The following is a 19,914-nucleotide window of genomic DNA, read 5'->3' on the forward strand; positions in this document are numbered from 1 at the left end:
TATATTTTAGTACGATATACCTTGTTACAAATATTTTTATTAAAAAAACATCAGTATTTTTCGATTATGTCTTGTGATTCTGATCGGGTTGCTGCGATGTTTCGTTGTTGTTACAACGACAATGGCTACATACGACCGGCATGGTGATGACACCAAAACCGCCAACTGCTGCTGGAGATCCTTTGCCCGACGCACGACATACTTTGTTCGACTTTCCGTTACTTTTTTTTTCGACGCTGTTAATAATACTGATGGTGTTGTTGCGGGTTTGTTTGGTGATGATATTTACCTGTCGTTGTTCGAATCGCTGGATTGGGTTTGGGGTATTATCGATCTGTTGTTGTTGGTGTTGTTGGAGTGGAGCCGAGAGGACGAAGAACAAGAAGAAAAAAGAGAACAAACCATTAAACTCGATTCTCAACCGAGAACGAACGGCAAACTGTGTGAACAACGCCAGAGCAAAATTTAAAGCGGAGCAAAATTGCAAAACCACAAGCTAAGTTCTATATTGCGATGGTTTTTGGACTCAAACGTGTGTGTTGTAAAGCGTTAATTAAGCAAGGATTTGCAAAAATCCAACTGAAACGATTCTCTAAATGTAAGATATGAAGAAAAATAAAATGAGTTTAGTATTTTCATTATAGAATAATTCCTTTTTTTAGATGAGTTCTGTGTTCATTCAGTACCACACAAGTTCCAATTGGGCATAGCCTGAATCTCATCTAAGTACCCTAAGTGCACTTCCACAATTATTAGCTGAACGCATTCCATGCCATTTGACCAGTTTTGCAGACACGAGGATGCTGCAAATAAAGACAATTTTCAATTAGCAAAATTCGCGGCCGTCAGGTTTGGAACCCGTCACTCTCAGCTTGGCCTTGTTGACTATCTGCGCTTTTACCACCATGACTTTTTGGGCAACAATGTGTAATTATGATCTGCAGTAAACTATCTTGATATCTAGGTAGAGAATCCTAGTAAAAGTTGATTTTCATGGTTACCTTGGTTCCTTTTGTGTTCTACAACACGATACCTCCTAACTCGATGGTCCCTTCAATATCGAGTTATGGAGAGTAGAATTCAGTAATGAAAGATTATTATAATGCTTCTTATTTCCACCAACAACTTTGAAACTCTTCGATTTAAAAATATTCCACAGATGGTCAAAATGTGTTAATCAATTTCAATTCCTGTCGATGGAATTTAAATACAGTTATATCCATGACTGAATGTTCCAAATAAGAAAGGCGAGGAGTGTGTAAGACGGATGAGACAGTAGACTGATGCAATTATGATCAATTATGATGAAAATCATTCTCCCAAAATTTGAAGTGATTTGGAAGAAATTTGGTTGTGCACAGGCCATTTGAAGTTTCTATGGAAATTACTATGGAAAAGACCAACCTTTTGTGTTCAGTCCTCTAACCGCTCGTAATAATAATTTATGGAAAAGTGAACAAACTCTACTCATGTGAAATCTTCCCAGCTACAACTTTGCCGAAGACCATATTTTGGTGGGACTTAAGGATAATTTGTTATTATTGATAACAAAGTGTAAATCATGCTGAGATGATCATTCAATTACATTCAGAGCAACACTGCTGTTTTGCTGTAGAACATAGTAGCCTGGATTACTTTGATATATTCTACCCGCCAGGAGCACCACTGTTGCCTGCCGAGCAGTTGGTTAAGCATGCAAAATGCAAACCTAGTTTATGATTACGAATAGCAATTTATCCTCAAGTTTTATCAAAATGTGGTCTTCAGCAAAGTTGGAGCTGAAAGTATTTCACATGAACAGAGGTTGTTCACTTTTCCATAAAATATTATGCCGAAGAAATAGAGGCGTGAACACAAAAAGTTGTCGTTTTCCATAGTAATCTCCATATTAACATCAAATGGCTTGTGTACAGTCAAATTTCTTCCGAATATTTCAAACTTTGGGAGGATGCTATTTACCTTAATATAAATCGTTTAAGCATAGGGGAGTCAACATTTCAAAATTTGCATCACTCTAATGAGACAGGTCTTAATATTTGGTAATACGTCTAGAATTTTCTTGTGAAGATATTTCCGAAAAATACTCCAAGCATTCGTCCAGGGATTTCAATAGATGTTGCTTCAATAAATGAACCAGGTATTCTCCATCAATCTCTCCTTTTCATGATTTTTTCCTCAAAGGATTACGTTTCCTTCTCAGAAGTTTTTTCAAAGGATCTGCTGAGAGTTTCATCAGGATATTAAAAGGCAGGTAAAACACATGCATGGAAGCTCTACACCCAGTTGTTGACGACACCACATTGCCTCGTTATGGATGATGAGACGTGTTTAAAAGCAGACTTCCGGGGCTTCTGTTTTTCACTGCTCATCGTAAATTCGATGTCCTTGAGGACGATAGAAAGCAGAAGATGTCAAAGTTTGCCATAAAATATCTGATTTAACAATTGCTCATGTAGAAAGCGGAGCTCCCCATTCGTGACAATAAGCACGGTCGATAGACAGGTATATCTAAAGGAATGCCTCCAAAAGCGTCTCCTTTCTCTTCTAAGGTCACACGATGGTCCTACAATTGTCTGGCTGGATTTGGCCTCGTGCCATTACTCGAAAGAGGTTTTGGAGCGGTACAAGACTAAGGAGGTCAATTTCGTACCTAAGCATCTCAACCTCCCGAACACACAGGAACGCACAGGAACTGCGGCCAATTGAAATGTGCTGGGCCATCATGGGAGAAAGATATGAAGAAAAATGAATCGCCACGCAAAAAAAAAGGTGGCCCAAGTGTGATACAGGACCTTAAAAGTAGTGCGAAGAGAAAAGTCCGTGCATTTGGATATGGATGTTTCGATATTTTTGCACCGTTTTTTCACAAGTTCTCAAAAAAACTCTTCTAGTTCAAGAAACCATGTCGATATCTGTCATTGGTGATCTGGTTTTAAAGATATTCCGATGTTCCTTGGGGGACCGACATTCTCCATACAAAATGTCCTTGGCGGCCATTTTGATTTACTCTAATTTATCAAAAAATAAAACGTGGGCTATACAACGCTAGGTGTTAAAGATTTGCTCTGAAAATATCGTACAAATCGGTTGAGTATCCTAGGAGATATCTGAAAATGAAGATATGATGTTTTTGAAGTTTTTAAGATCTTTATTTGACCAGCGTGGTACCAGACACATGAATGCTCATTACTCAAATACGGCTTCACCAAATTGCGTAATTTTTTCACAACATACTCTCATTAATATATTATTCCGATGAGTGAATATCCGAATACGATAAAAAAAATCTGTAACTTGAGATATTTACGTGGGTTATGGCGACGTGTCGGTCCCCTAAGGAATTTCGGTATATCTCAGGATCCAGTTGACCAATGAACAATATAGACACAGATTTCAAATCTATAAGAGTTTTTTGAGAACTTGCGAAATAATGATGCAAAAATATCGGAAAACAAAAAAGTTATCACGATTTGAATATTTTTATTGCAGTATAATATGAAGCTGCAGGTGGAGGGGTTAAAGGTTCTCACATCGATGACATCTGAAAAATGCCGGCCGTCCACCAAAACGTGACCTATTTGGATGAAGAGCTCACCGTTGGGCAACCTCCAGGTGTATTTTTGGATGTCTTTGCGTGCAAAGTGGGTGCTGCTGATGGCTATCTCTTTAGCTGCGGCAAAAGTTACTTACTTACTCACTTACTTTTTTAACTAGTTCGTTTATTTGGGGCTCAAATGCGTGTAACGCTTTACGGAGCCAAAGTTCATTTTTGTAATATTTACAATTTATTTAGTTTTCAGTACCAAAGTTAGTACGGGATGGAGCCAGAGTACTCGTGGCAACTCGAGGTTAATGGTCACAATTTTGAAAGGGAAGGACATGGTAAGGATTGGGTTTAGGGTTCTCTGTAGCTCATCCGGGAGGTATAGCGTGGTAGCTCTATTATCGTGTCATGGCGTTGGTACCAATTTCTTGCCGGTATTCGTCTGACGGATGGCCAGGATCCTCAATCCAACACAAAAGGGACAACACAGAAACAAAAAAAAAACTGGAGAAGTGAACACAAGAGAATTAAACTTTTATACAAGACAAACGAAGGAAATTGTAAATTGCGACCATATAAATTAAATCACGGGTGCCCAACACATCTCTAACTGGAACATAGGGTTGTCTACCTCGGGCCGCCAGGGTATCCAAAAGTTGCGTTCTGGAGGCGTCCATATCCGGACACTGCCAAACTACGTGATCGATGTTATCATAACCGGAACCACACCTATTACAAACATTGCTCAGCGCGAGGTTAATTCTGTGTAGATGTGCATCTAGCGAGTAATGGTTGGACATAAGTCTTGACATCACGCGAATGAAATCTCGACTTACGTCCAAACCTTTCCACCAGGCTCGCAAGGAAACTCTAGGAATTATGGAATGTAACCACCGTCCCGGTTGGCTATTTAGCCAATCGCTTTGCCAACCGTGAAGAGATTTTTGACGTACTAAATGAAAAAAATCATCGTGTGAAATTCGTCTATCATAAATCTTTCCTTCCTCAGCGCCCACCTTTGCGAGAAAGTCCGCCTTCTCATTGCCATATATTAAGCAATGTGAGGGGACACATACAAAGGTAATCTTATATGATCTTTCGACCAGAGCACACATCTGCTCTCTTATTTTTGTAAGAAAGTAAGATACATGCTTTACAGGTTTCATCGATCGGAGTGCCTCAATCGAACTGAGACTATCCGAGAAGATGAAGAAGTGGTCTGCGGGCATGTTTGAGATCATCCCCAAAGCGAAGTTGATTGCTGCCAGCTCAGCAACATAAACCGTGCAAGGTTCCTGAGGTTTTCGGAAGGCGGAAGAGTTTTCATTGAAGACACCGAAGCCAGTTGATCCATTTATACGGGACCAGTGAAGTATTTCCTGTAGGAATCGACATTCTGGTACTTTGCGTTAATAATATGTGGGTTAGTAATACATCGAAGTTGATCTGGCATTCCATGAATAGCTTGTTTCATGGACAGATCATATTCAACAGAGGAACTGTCATTGGTGAAGCGTACACGTGGAGGGTTATAACATAGAAGGCTAATGTCAGATGACATGTAGTAGAGATAAACTCTCATAAATTTTGACTGAGCATTCAGTATGAGCAATTCTTCGAAGTTTTTGATTCCACACTTAATAAGTATTCTTAGCGAGAGCTCCCAGAATCGGTTCTGTAGCGATAAAACCCCTGCAAGAACCTCTAGGCTCGCATTATGTGTTGAGTGCGTACACCTTAAGGCGATACGCAAACAACGATATTGAATTCGTTCCAATTTAATCAGGTGGCAGTTTGCTGCTGAGAGAAAACAGAAAGAGCCATACTCTAGAACAGATAAAATAGTTGATTTATAGAGTTTTATGAGGTCTTCCGGGTGAGCACCCCACCATGTTCCGGAAATTGTTCGTAGAAAATTGATCCTTTGTTGGCATTTTTCCGTTAAATACCTAATATGTGTTCGCCAAGTGCCTTTTGAATCAAACCAGACCCCAAGGTATTTTGAAGTCAAAGACTGGTCGATGTCTATTCCCAAAAGCTTAAGCTTCAGTTGGGCTGGATTCCGCTTCCTTGAAAATACAACCAGTTGAGTTTTTTTCGGCGCAAACTCGATCCCTAAATTTCTAGCCCAAGTGAATAGATTATCAAGGGAATTTTGCAATGGTCTTTGCAGGATTTCTGCTCGTGGGCCCTTCATAGAGACCACAGCATCATCTGCAAGTTGTCTAAGCGTGCATGGTTCTTCCAAACAGTTGTCAATATCTTTAACATAAAAATTATAAAGCAAGAGACTTAGACATGAGCCTTGGGGAAAACCCATATAGCTAATTCTGGAAATTGTCAGTTGACCGACAACAGATTGTACAAGAAATTATTCAATATCCCAGGTAGTCCACTATTGTGCAAGTTTTTGGACAATATTTCTAGGGAAACTGAATCAAAAAAAGTTACTAATCTTAGGCCGTTGTCATTGGTGATGGGGTGAAGGCTCTATGTAGCAATAATTGGACGGAAAAAGTCCTCTCTTCCGATCAGAGCTATAGTTGAAGAGTTTGCCCCGTATCCTCAATACACAGATACGTTCATTAATCAGTTTCCACCTCAGAACATGCTTCATCTGCTTCCCGATCACTAAGCATCCATGTTCTGCCTTATCGCTGCCACTATGGTAGATGTAATTTTTGAAACCTGTGTTGGCGACGAGATCCACGTTCTCCAGAGCTAGGCCATCTCACTTCCTGATTAGCAGCCACGCTCACACCAATCTTCTGCAATTCACGAGCCAAAAGGCTCACTCATCCGGGATCATTTAACGTCCTGACATTTCAGATAACGAGTTTTCAATCATAGTTTTTATTTCGTTGCCAGGATGCTTGCAAAAAGTATTGTTCGTTATTTCGCTTTTCTACATTTTTCGTGGTAGGTAAGAAGTTCGATATGCTACCCGACCAGGGTCACGATACCTACATCACGATGGTGGGGCTGCCACCGGCTTATGGACAAAAAAGGTCGAAAGGACAAAAGGTCGAAAGTAATTTATATGGTGGGAATTTTTTTCCTTCTTTGAATAAAAGATTTTTGACCTCTTGTCCCTCCTTTTTTGTGTTTTCGACCTTTTGTCTTTTCGACCTTTTTTCTTTTGACCTTCTTTCCTTTCGACCTTTTGTCTTTCGACCTTTTGTCATAGATTCGCTGCCAGCATAGGTTTAGCTGACATGATACAGCATTCCATACTCAGCCGCTGGAGGCCAGAAGCGGCGCTGTTTGAGCCGCACCTACTTGATACACAGACGCTCAAGACGCATCTCCCCACTCTAGCTGCTGTCAGACGGACAACAAGGCCCACGGACAGATCGGTGGTTGCAAACACCATAAAAATTCAATTTTTTCGATAAATTCCAGTAAGGCCGCCAAAAATTTTTATCTTTGCGAACCATATTATTGTTGTTGAGGGAATGTTCGAATTATGGCAGTTTGAGTGAGGCAAGAATTGTCAAAAACTGTGATTACAACTAGAGTAAAGTGGGGCAAAAGTTCGAGTGGGGTAAGAGTTTCTTTTTAAGATTTCTAGCTCAATTCAAAACAAATCTTATAAATGTCATGGTGGTTCGAATGCTATTCAACTAAGAGACTTTCAATCCAAATATCATAAAAATCGATTGAGATTTGGAAAAGTTATGGCTATTTGTTGTTTTTCATTGTGAATATTGTAATTTTTGGTCAAACTTTCGTTGCATGGAACCAACTGAAGATAAAATCTTTTTCAATATTATATGTAAGGGCGTTTCTAGGCCTATCATAAGGTTGCTTTGAGGTGTATTAGTTTTTGCATAAATGCTTGGAAACAATTTTTGGCTCATATTGGGGCAAAAGTTCGAATCAGCGGGGCAAAAGTTCGATCCATGTATAAAATCACGGAAAAATTTGCAAATTGCCTAAAATCCACATATTATCTTTAAATTTAGTTATATTTGTCTGATCGTGTGAAAACTGTCATCAAAATTTTACATTTTCACTTTGTTTTGCGAAAAACTGCTATTTTTGAATATTTTATAATCAACCCGGTTTTGGGCAATTTTTTGATGAAAATTTAGTGTGTATTTTTCGTCAAACTTAAGTTTACGGCTGGTGTAAAGTATGCCTGTCATAAAAGGATCGATATTTTGTGTTTAAGCCAGTGAACTTTTGCCCCACACTAGATTCGAACTCTTGCCCCAGTTCGAATAAGACAATCAATTTTGAAACTGTTATAACTAAAAATGGGTAAATATTTTGACACAAGTTTGTTCAGCAAAATTATAGCCAATGTGTTAAAGGTTCACTGTATGGTATTTGTTTTGTTTTAACTGCTATTGTTTTCCTGGAAACTTTGATTATACCACTAAGGTCGAACTTTTGCCCCACCTTACTCTACATGCAGTTTCTTTAGTTACTCGACAAGAGCTTTCGGATGTGCATAACTTTAAACATTTTGAAAGACTAAGTGTAAACAGTGGGCCGGTCTCAGCGAGAATTACTACTTCCTACGCGTAGCTGGAGCGTGAATACGACAGCTGACCAAGCCATGGCGACTCATTGAACATGGCCATACGTAGCACCTACTTCCAGTCTCCCGTAAGGTGGTAGCAGTACTACGATGAACACCTGAATGGCGCAGAGGAGGAAGCTCAAAACAGCAGGAGGAGTGGCTTCATCGGGGCGGCGGAGAGCCGCGCCAACTCCCACAATAAGTGAAGTTAAGGATGCTTTTAAACAGTTCAAGAGCAATAAAGCAGCTGGAAAGGATGGTAATGGAGCGCAACTTATTAAAATGAAGCCGGACAGATTGGCTACTTGTCTGCACCAATTATTAGCAAGGATCTGAGATACAGAACAGCAACTGGAGGAATCGATGGAGGAAGTAATATACCCAATATACAAAAAGGGTGGCAAGTTAGAATGTGAGAACTATCGAGTGATCACTATTCTCAACGCAGCCAGATTTCTTCCACCGTAGGGGGACTGGGGGTAGTTTGCCCATGTTAAGGAAAACAGCGATTTTATATGTAAAAACATTATTTTATGCTCTTTTTTCAATGATGGTCGGATAAACAAACATTTTTTCTATCAAATAGTAAAAACAGCTATCCATTTAAGCTTTTCTGAGTTTTATAAATCATTTATAAAAAATACTTGCTTAACTGCATATGTATTGTTTTGCGGGGTAAAACGCCCCGCTTCAGTTCGGTGTTAGCCATGCTGTAAACGTACGCACACAATCATGCTTGTTTATAGGTTGCATACATCCGGGCGTTTGTTCGGATGTTATTGTTCAAAAATAGTATACATGCTGATGCGAAAAATGTACATTTGTAAGGTTCCAAATTACGCGTAACTTCAATATTGCATTACGTTTGGTAGAATTTGAATTCAAACGGCTGTTTTGGTGTTATGAAATAGGGGTGGGCGTTTTGCCCCCAGAGTTGATTAAAGTTAAGGTCCTTCAATAAGCTTTTTAAGGACAAATTCAACATATTTTTCGCATGTTATACAAAATATGACAGTGCACAAGTTGGCCCCCGGCGATAGTTTCAGAAATTTGGTTGTTTATCGACCTAAAATTTGAAGATCGCACAAAATTGCAACGAAAATAGCGAAAAACTTTTTAATACGTATTTTTACGATTTTCTTGAGAAAAACACATAAAAATGTATAAGGAGAAGCATTTTTATCCATTTTCTATAACCTAGGGTGAAAAAAAGTATTCTAAACTCAGAGCGTTAATGATTTACGGGTCGCAATGATTGATTAAGTGATTAATGATAACATTCAATTTTATCATGATTAATGATTATGATTAGGCTCAGCCCTGTCGTCGTAAAATTTGAGCTTCTTAGTCGTCCCTGCTTGAAGGGGGCGTTACTATAATCCATAGGGCGCATCTACACCCAGGCGTTGATGAGGTCATCTTATTAAGAAATTGTCACAAATATGCTTGAATGGTTTTTACAAACACACTAGAGTCAATATGCAATTGCACGGGTTCTGTTTGTGTTCCAATCCAATTGAAATGTGAAACAAAGAGATCAAGTACATAAATTTGAACATTGTTCAGTTCAAGCATTTTGTCCTAAAATCTACCACATCTACCGTGTACGAGATCATCTCTACCATGTGCAAAACATCTCCAAAGGAACAGTGGATCAATTATGAAACGCTGTTAATCGAACTTAAAATGCAATGGAATCTTGTGGTTGCATGGATAAACCGATTAATTAAAGATGACTGCTATGTTACCAGTGTTTACTGATATTACTGTGGCCACCTAAATTTGTTGACCATAACTTGAACTGGTTAGAGCATCATACTTAACTTTTAAATTTTCTCTGAAAATAATTAACCGATTTGTACGAAAAATTCTCTCAACATCTGGCGTTCAAATAAATGACGAAAACTATTATAGGTGAAAAACTGGGTTTGGTCACATCTCAAAATTTGTTAGTTTTTATTGAAGCACCATTACGATACCTCACCATTTAAGTTTTCATTATTTTATCTTTTGCAAGCATGATCAAAATATTATAAGTGACTTAAAACATCTTCTGAATAGGGTTTGCGCAGAGATAACTCTAGAAATTACCGTAGGATTTTCTTAGAGGTGATCAAATATCATTAATTATAAACTCTTCTACCTGCAGCTTCATTTCAGAACATAAAAAATGTTCGGATTGCGATAGCATTTTTTTTTTTGTTTCTTTGATATATTTGCAGATATTTTTTTTAACAAGTTCTCAATGATCTTTTCTTTTTTTTTAGCATATGTGTCGTATTTAATTATTGGTCTTCTTGTTCCTGGAATATTCTAAAATATCTTGATGGGCCGATTACACAATTTTTCGCATGTTCGGTAATTCGCTTTCAAAAGAATATTCTGATGAATATGAGAACTGTGTCAAATTATATTTGAAAAATTCAAGGTCTTGAATCTTTTTAATTAGGTTTATGTATATCTTTAAAATATTATTGAAGTCTGAGAATATGTATATAGAATATGAATATGAATCATTATACTATGAGTGAAAATAATTTTCCATTACTTTTCTATCTTTGACTGAACCAACAAACCTATGCCATGGGATTCCTAACATTATTTTGTGGCATCACATTATTGGTAGAATTCAATTTGCAACAACAATAAAAAAAATCTCCCAAACTATCAACAGCTTTTCATGTTGCGTGTTTCGGGTTTTTAAATTATCGCTCATGTGGTTATGTATGTTTTTTGTCACATATTGCAGAACTCTGAATGCCTAACAATTGCAAAAGGAACCTGGCCAGGGTACTCATAGTTTGCCCACTCCCATAAGAAATCAATGAGATTGGACAATTTAGGAACCGATGTTATATCTCTAACTGAAACTGGTTCTGTGGGCTTATTTTGACCAATGAGATTATCAAAGCGATCAAATGTTTCTATATTTTTCATACATAATATGGGTTGAAAGCTTATATTTTACGTTTTTGTCATATTTATAGAGCTTGAAAAATTCGATTGATATTCTACATGATGTTGAGATGTATCTGACTTTCCAAAGACCTACGTAAGATAAGATCAAATTATTTCAGGGCAAATAAAACGTTAAGGTTGATCTACATGAGACAAGGTTGAATTACTCCAGAGCGTTGATACAGCTTAACAATTTCTATTGAAGTCAACAGGGCTTCTATTGATGTCATACAGGGCGTTAACCTTCCAGTCGTCGCGCGGTTTGCCACCGTCCAAACCACCACGCTGCTGTTGTGAACGAAAAGCGAGGTTTTTTCAACAGTGTTGTACAAAATACAGCAGCGCGACGACTGAAGTGTTAAGATGCACCTCTGATTCAAGTAGGATAAGGTAAAATTTTGTTAGGTGCCCTAATGAAGTTTGGAATATTCAATTGATATCCTAAAGGGCATTATGATGACCGAATCTACTTGACACAATGTTTCTTAGTGCGTTGATAAAGCTTGGAATTTTCAAATCATATCCTAAAGGCATTAAGAAGCAGTTGATCTACGGGAGACAAGTTCAAATTAGTCCATGGCGTTGATACATCTTTACAATTTCTGATCCTAATGGGATAAAGAAAAATTTCAGCACCAGGTCCAATTACTCCTTAGCGTTGATTCAGCTTAAGGCCTTAGTAAGAATCGATCAAGAAATCTAGAAAAACACAAACGTCCGTTTATCAGAATTGACAAAATGAAGGAATGGTTTGAGAGAAAACTGCTGTTACAGCATAGATTAAGTTTGGGACTTTCAATTTTTATCCTAAAGGGCGTTAAGATGATCTGTTCTACGTTGATATATCTTGACAATTTCGATTGATGTCATACAGGGCGTTATTAAGAACCTGATCTAATTTGATAAGGTAAAATTTCTCCAGGGCGTTAACAAAGCTTGAAATTTTTTATTGATGTCCTAAAGGGCATTAAGATTTCCTAATCTACATGAGACAAGACTAAGTTACTCCAGGGCGTTGATTCAGTTTGGAGTTTTCAATTGTTGTCTAGAGAGCGTGAAGAAGCAGCTAAACAACGTAAGACAAGGTCAAATTACTCCAGGGCGTTGATACATATTGTAATTTTTAATTGCTGTTTTATAGGGCGCTCAGATGCAGCTGACCTACATGAATTACTTCTGGGCGTTGATACATCTTATCAATTTCTATTGATGTCATACAGGGCGTTAGAATGCATCAGATCTAAGAGAGGTAAGGTGTAATTTATTCAGGGCGTTGATATAGCTTACATTTCAAAAAGCGTTTAAATGGCCTGATCTACGTGAAAAAAGCTCAAATTACTTCAGGGCGTTAACACAGTTTGGAATTTTCAATTAATGTCATGGAGTGAATTCAGCTGAACTACATGAAACAAAGTTGAATTGCTTCCGGGCGCTGATACATCTTGACAATTTCATTTCAATAAAATAAAGTAAAATTTCTTCAGGGCTTTTATACAGCTTGGAATTTTCAACTAATGTTATAAAAGGCGTAAAAAAGACCACAAGATCAAATTATTCTAGGGCGTTGATTTATCTTGATAATTTCTATTGATGTCCTACAGGGTGTTATGATGCACCTAATCTGAATAGGATAAGGTCAAATTACTACAGGGCATTGATACAGTTTTTAAGTTACAATTGTTGTCCTAGAAGGCGTTAAGAACTAGCAGTTCTATGTCACACAAATACTCCAGGGCGTTGATTCATCTTGTCAATTTCTTTTGGTGTGATACAGGGCGTTAAGATGCACCAGATCTAAGCTGGAAAAGGTAAAATTACTCCGCGGCGTTGATACCGCTTGACAATTTCGATTGATGCATCAGATTGTAACTGATTCTTTACAGCTCTATTACATTACCTACATTTTTTTATGAATTTGGAGGAAAATTTTAAAAAATATATCTGAGAAAAGCTTCTTAGTCGTCGACGAAGCGCGACTAAGCAGGACGACAGGGCTGATTAGGCTGATACAAATATTAATTTTCTTTTATGTCACCCTCCGAAAATTTTGAAGGGGAGAAAAAAAAAGATTCATCATTTTTTGACATCAGCTAGGTTTTTTCAAATTTTAAAGTAAAAAATAAGTAAAATAATGATCCAGAGGACGTTTGATAAAAGTTCAACAGTTATCGTTAAAAATAAAAATTCGAAAAAATAACTTTTTTTATTCTTATTTTTTCGTTCCTTATTTATTTTTATCCCCCCCTCGTGCCTTCCAAGTGGTCTCGGACATAAAAGAAATTTAATATTTGTATCAGCCTTATTGATAAAAAAATTCTTAAGTCATGATTAATGATTGTGATTGATTTTTAAGCCATAGTATGATCAATGATTATGATTAATGATTAAATTACAATTTTAGATGATTAATGATTATGATTAATGATTAAACTCAGTATGATTAGTGATTATGATTAATGATTATGATTAACCCTTACAATATGAACTTTGGTAATAATTTCCAATTTCAAAACAATAGCTATTTAATTTTCAATTATCGTATTTATACTGTGAACGTCGCAACTCATTGTTTGCACTACACAAATCTCGTCTGACAAGTCGTTGGCGAGTAGTGTGTGATTATTGAGTTGAAATCGAATTCAGATCAACTTCCGCATCCGTGAGTCTTCTCGTGGTGTATGGATAACGCGCCCTATCTAGTAAACAGGGAGTCGTGAATTCGATTCTCATTGAGAACACGTGTAGTTTTATCGCAAATTTCACATCATTTTTTCCATTTAATCCATATACGAAGTGTATGTAATGTTGTTTCACGGTAGTTTTTCAAAATTATGTTTTTCAGCCGTCTTCTAACGAATAAAGTAAATATCAGGATTGCAATTTGTCTTTGAAACTGCGGGTATCGATTCGTAAATTACGATAATTCCGCATTCTATTACGGGGAGTACTGGAGTAGCCCAGCAAGAGTCAGGAGCCACTTTCATAGTGGGTCCCGAAAGTTATTAACGATTAATCAAGCTTCATTGTTTTGCAGACCGAGTCTAAAGAAGGATGGTTCAAGAGCAGATCGTTAAGTTAATCATGATTGAAAAATTGATGATTGAATGAAAAATCATGTGAGGGCTATTTGATTCAGTTTTTTTAATCATAAGTGTACCGATAAATTTTGAAGAGTGTGATGCATTCGTTGCATACTTAAAGGTGTTTTGGGCATCTCGTGTCATTCAATTATTGTGTTTTTGATTAATCATTGATTAATCACTAATCATTCAAACTAAACGACTTGAAGTATGCAACCAGTGGGTTATATACTAACACTAGATAATAATGAATATTACTCATGATTAACAAACAATCCTATATAAAAATCTTTTGAACTTCGTTATGGCAAATTAATCACAGTTTTCAATCACAAATCGTGATTAATTGCTCTGGTTCAAGAGCTAGCATCCTGGAGGTAGTGGTCAATATATTGGCTCTGTAAAGTGTAGCTTGCGACAAATCCAACTTCATGAATTATTAAGTTTTGAACGGAAGTTTCAAGAGTTATTGATAAACTTGAACATATGCCGGGTTGTTAAGGATTGTCGATTTCCCGGGGAAAGTATTCAACATATTGGTGTTGAAAAAATCATTACTAAGGCGAGCAAACCCCGGTATACTCTAATATACTGCTAATCATGTGATTATATTATGATTATTCATATAAAAGTTTAATGGTATTTGCTCGCCTTTCTAGTGATTTTTAGTATTCTTTTTGTAAAGCAAAATGTTAAAATTCGATAAGTTGTTTATTCATACTCCAAAAATTCCTCCAAAATGAAACTAAAGCACTATTTTGGTAGTTCTGAAACCTAGTTTTCCATATATTAAACTTCATGAATTTTGCAAACCAAGCCATTGAATTTATTCTCAAGGGAATTATTGAAGTAGGTTGATATTAGATTTTTTGGGAAGAATCAGCTTGTTTAGGAGTATCCAGTTTTTGTTTTGTATTTTCTGAATCTACATTAAAGTTTGAACCAGAATTCAAAATTTCAAAATTGTCCGTGCCCTGAAACTATTTTAATAACGCGTTCGATATTAGTATGGAAATCACTTTAGAATCACCCCCGGCAAATTTAGCTTCGAGCGAGCTGTCATTGTTTAAATTGAAATGTCTTTGAGTCTACGGATTGAAATCTTTTTTGATATACTTGATATACTTAGAAAATATGATCTTTCGAACAGGCACATTACACTGCAAATATTTTATCACTAAACAACCCAACTCCTGGAGAGATATTGGGCGAATTCAGTTTGAACATTTGCTAGGAATTTCCTAACGAGACCATTATGAAAAACAGGAAAAATATTTTTTCAAACAATGTTGAAATTTCCGCCGGCGTTTAGAGCATACTTTTGGGCATTTAATCATTAGCTTTTGAATAATTAATTAATTAATAATTTATTATAATTAATTTATTATAATTTATTAATTAATAAAATTAAATGGCATCTTCCTGAGGCACAGTCCACAAATCACGTAATGCTCGAAAAGGGAGGGGGTAGGCTCATACGGTGCTACTCAAACAAAATTTTGTAAATGTTCATGCAAAAAGCATTACGAAGAGGAGAGGGCTTTCCCCAGGGTTCAAAAACTCCGCTACGTAATGAATGGATGCTACTTACACGCCTTGACGTATGTAACAAATAAGCCATAACATAAAAATGAATGGCTTTACTCATTATTGAAGAGTACAATTCAAATTGAAAAGCTTTAAGCATGGTTTATCGTTTATAATCATCGAATGTTTAATCAAGATCAGCTTAACGCTCTGATACATTCAGTGGATTTCTACAGGCGATGTTAGATTACAAACATCAAACGTGAACGAAAACAGCGAAGAAGTATTGACAAAAATACCACCTACTAGGGGAATAAGAATATTTTTTGATCTTGTGCCAATATTCGGATTTTCATACAAAGTATACAACAATCTTATGAACGGCCAAAAACTAGTGCTAGGTCGAAATGTTGTGATCTGCCTTTATAAACAGCAATCCTTCATGTAGAATGGTACCACTCACAAGCTTTCAACCGCGTCTTTGGATTCGGAGCATATACAACTAAGAAATGCACCGGCTTACATGGAGGAAATATTTAAGGGTCTTTTTTAGTCTTATGATAACGTTTTCGGACGGATACAAAGCATAAAATCTCATTGTTCGTGTCGCAAGATATAAGAAATGCAAAATTTATTTATACATTAGAAGGCAATGTTGTAAAATTTGTTAAATTTTGTTCAATGATTGATTGATGATTGATTAAATGTTTGACTTATGATTAAGATTATGATTACTGAATAAAATTAACGATCTTTATGATTATGATTAATGATTAATGATTAAAACATAATATTGCAATGATTATGATTAGTGATTAATGATTAACTCTTGATTTTTTTGTGATTAATGATTAACATTTTTGATTAATCATAATCAATAATCATTAATCATGCTTAAATTTATGATTAATCATTAACGCTCTGTTCTAAACCACACCGTTCGCCCAAATCGAGGGTGGCGCGTTTTGCCCCCTATATTACAGCTTTCCCGGTAAATTTACAAAATTGAAAAGAGCTTGAGCATGAGCGTGGATGACCGGTTCGTAGGTGGACTGCATGATTGACCAAAATAATCGAAGTTGAACAAACATTTTTGGTTCTTACAACGACTCTAGTGGTCCAATTTAGAAGCTTAACCGTCCATGTGTGCTCTATAACAATAATAATATCTCATGACTTTTTTAGCAGCTTAATTCGAACGCATTTCTGAGAAATTCAACATGGAAGAGAAGAGAAGGGAAATAATTGCGCACAAAAATTTGAAAAAAAAACCTCTTGATCAGAATATAAATTGCAAAAGTGTTCGGTTTTTCAATAAATACTGTGTGGCTCCTACTGAATAAGTACGAAGTAACTATTTTGGCAGATCGCAAGCCACAAAGGAAGTGTCGGGCAGTTACTGTGCACCGTCAGCTGTGGATTAAAATCAGGACCATTGATTCAAAACCAAACATTTTAGACTGTGATTTGGCCAAAACCGAACTTATTGCCGTGCTGTACTGTGCAATGGATTGGACTTCGGATATTGAAGCCTCCGATCATACGATGTCTACAGACAATCAAATAGGGAACAAAATTGAAGAAATTGTGGCCAAATTCCGTACCATGAAGTTGTTTGATCAAGTGTTGACGAAATTTAGGGATTTTTTCATGATAGGTGATACCCACGTAATTGACACCAACTCAGCCCAATTAAAAGATTTTGGGCTATTATGAAGTGGAAGCTAAGAGCGAACAAAAGTATCGCTAAAACATCGAAGAATTTTAAACTAAATAGGATGAACTTGTCCAAAATGTGGATGAAAATAGTGTGCGCAAATTAATTAATCGTATTCTGAGAAAAGTCCGACAATTTCTTATATAAGGGGATTATTTTTTTAATTATTTTTCCTTTTAAGCTTACAAGCAATGCAACATTTCATTTTTGTTTAATTATATCCAAGTTATTCCAATTTGTGTCTGTTCCAATTCTAAATGAGCCACACCTTAATCTCACCTTATCGAATTCGTGATATTACTAGATTACTAGATTATAAACTCTACCAGAAGGTAAGTAGAACCTGGTGTAATAACCGGAGAACGATTTTCAAAAGATCCAGTCAATTTGTTTGATTCACGCATAGTATGAACATTACCCCGACCGAACATTAGAAGCATCTGTACACCCGCCTGAAACGTGAGCAAGAGTCTGGCGCTGATGATGAATGCGTGAAAGACAAAGTATATTCTATGTAAAGATTCAATATAGAGTACCCCAGTAGAGGTGTTCCATTTCGGTAGCATACGAAGCTGTGGAGCGCAGTGACCAGACCAAAAGCACAATGATTTGGCGAGTATGGAACAAAAACGAATTACAGCCCGAAGATTGTAGTATGAAATCGTTGATTCAATGTTGTACATATATTAAATTATTAACATAATAAACTAAAATGAATGATATGTCCCTAATAATTTCAATCTTCCATCTGAAGCTGGGTTTCTGATATGTGATTCTGAAAGTTATACACATTTCAGTTTATTGACAAGTAGTAGATATAACAATGTGGAGCGTACTCTTGTTTCAATACACCATGATTCTCTTTTCATTACTTATAAGACTATACTATATTTCGTCGTCTTAATTTACCAAACCATTTAAACATAAGGGAGGTACTAACAATAAAATCAGAAATAATATCAATGGTAAAAACACAGCTTCTGAATGAAGCAATTTGTGTGAGTATTCCCTCTGTATTTACCACCCGTAAGCAGATTAGTCAAACCAAAAAGTCAAACAACACACAGAACAGAACAAAACAGCAGCCCCCCTGCCTCACCTTAATCCCTGCGAAACAACACCCTGTTGCGTCGAAATGTAAGCCATTTGGATAATCCATCGAGTGCAAGCCGCTTACGTTTTCAATTAAATTCTTCTCGCTCGTCTCTCTCTCTCTCTCTCTATTCTACTTCCGATATCGGGGCAACTTCCCCCTAAAGGGGCTCGAACACAAAACCAACTTCAATGCACAACAAAACGACACTTTCTTCTTCGTTTTCCCTTGGTGGCAAATTTGTATCACATCGAGACCAGGCCCAGTCGGTATTACAACACCAATCGGCTATTTTCCACCGATTTGCTCCCTTTTGCCTTTCCCCACTGTTGTAACTCGCCCAGAGGCGACACTATTTTTGCACTTTCAGACTGGCTATTGTGGAAAATTTCTTTCGATTTTCCCACCGTTTCTGAACACCGGATGAACACTTGCTCCCACAGCTTCCCTCTTCTCAACGATTGTCTTCACACGTGAACCACTTGAGGAAACACCACTCGTTGCACTTTGAGGCTTTTCACTCGCAGTAGACGATGCACTGACTTCCTGGTCACACCTACCGCCGCAGTAGGCGGGAAAGTGACCCAATGGGCCGAGGATCCTCCGCTTGTTGAACTGCAATGGCATCGGCAACTGCGATCGGCGCCATCCCAGCTTCTGCCATCACCCAAAGCATGCTGCGACGCTCTACACGTCAGACAACATCACCATCCACCGTTCACCAGGCATTGTCTACTTTGATTGGGGGATAAAACAAGGATTCCCACGTCACTGTAGATACAAACACGAATTTCAAATTATGATTTGTTTACATCGAAGAGGTATCATTCTCCTCGCATAAGTGCCCTCATTCCTGAGGGAACCTTCAATTTTCCCAATTCGCATGTTTCAGACAAAGGAAACGGAGCGATTGATCGCAGATCGTACTTTTCCAGGGATGGGGGGAGAAGATGGTATCAGTAGACGCTATTGGCCAGAATTACCGATTGATCGTATGTTTTCTTCAGGTGTAAACAATGCCGTCAATCTTGCAAGTCGGCATCGGCTCGTTTAAACGGTACTAAGAACCAATTAATTGCGAAAAACAAAACGAAAAGCAAATTCACGGGGTGTGCATAGACGAGTTTGGTACTTAAAAATTCATTTGCGGAGAACTTTCCTGCTAATCCAAGCAACTTACTGTTTCTAAAAAAATAAACGTTCATTGAGTGCACCGCGACTTTTGTATGTGCGTCGACCGTAAAAAAAATAGTCTAAGCAGTAAAAATAAACTCAACGCATACTTCTGGCCTAGAGACAGTATAGCGACACGCTACCCCTTCCCCTCCCACTAATCCTTTACGCTCGCATGACACGGGTCGGCCGAACACTCCCATCAAACCCGTGTTCCTTCAGACATGTCCACCTTCCTGAATCGTCGTAGTCTACCCCCCTTCGTTGTCTTTCTTCTTCTGCGTTACTCTTCGC

General features: G+C 37.4%; 1 long non-coding RNA gene across 1 annotated transcript; it reads right to left on the reverse strand.

The window, feature by feature from the left end:
- Positions 1 to 222: 222 nt before the first annotated feature.
- LOC110674729 lies at positions 223 to 18,514 on the reverse strand. Its single transcript, XR_002499136.1, has 2 exons — positions 18,454 to 18,514; positions 223 to 334 (listed from the first exon to the last, which is right to left on the reverse strand). It is a non-coding gene; the product is annotated as an uncharacterized LOC110674729 (long non-coding RNA).
- Positions 18,515 to 19,914: the final 1,400 nt, after the last annotated feature.

Source organism: Aedes aegypti, chromosome 1, assembly GCF_002204515.2.
Source record: "Aedes aegypti strain LVP_AGWG chromosome 1, AaegL5.0 Primary Assembly, whole genome shotgun sequence".
Lineage (NCBI taxonomy): Eukaryota > Metazoa > Arthropoda > Insecta > Diptera > Culicidae > Aedes > Aedes aegypti.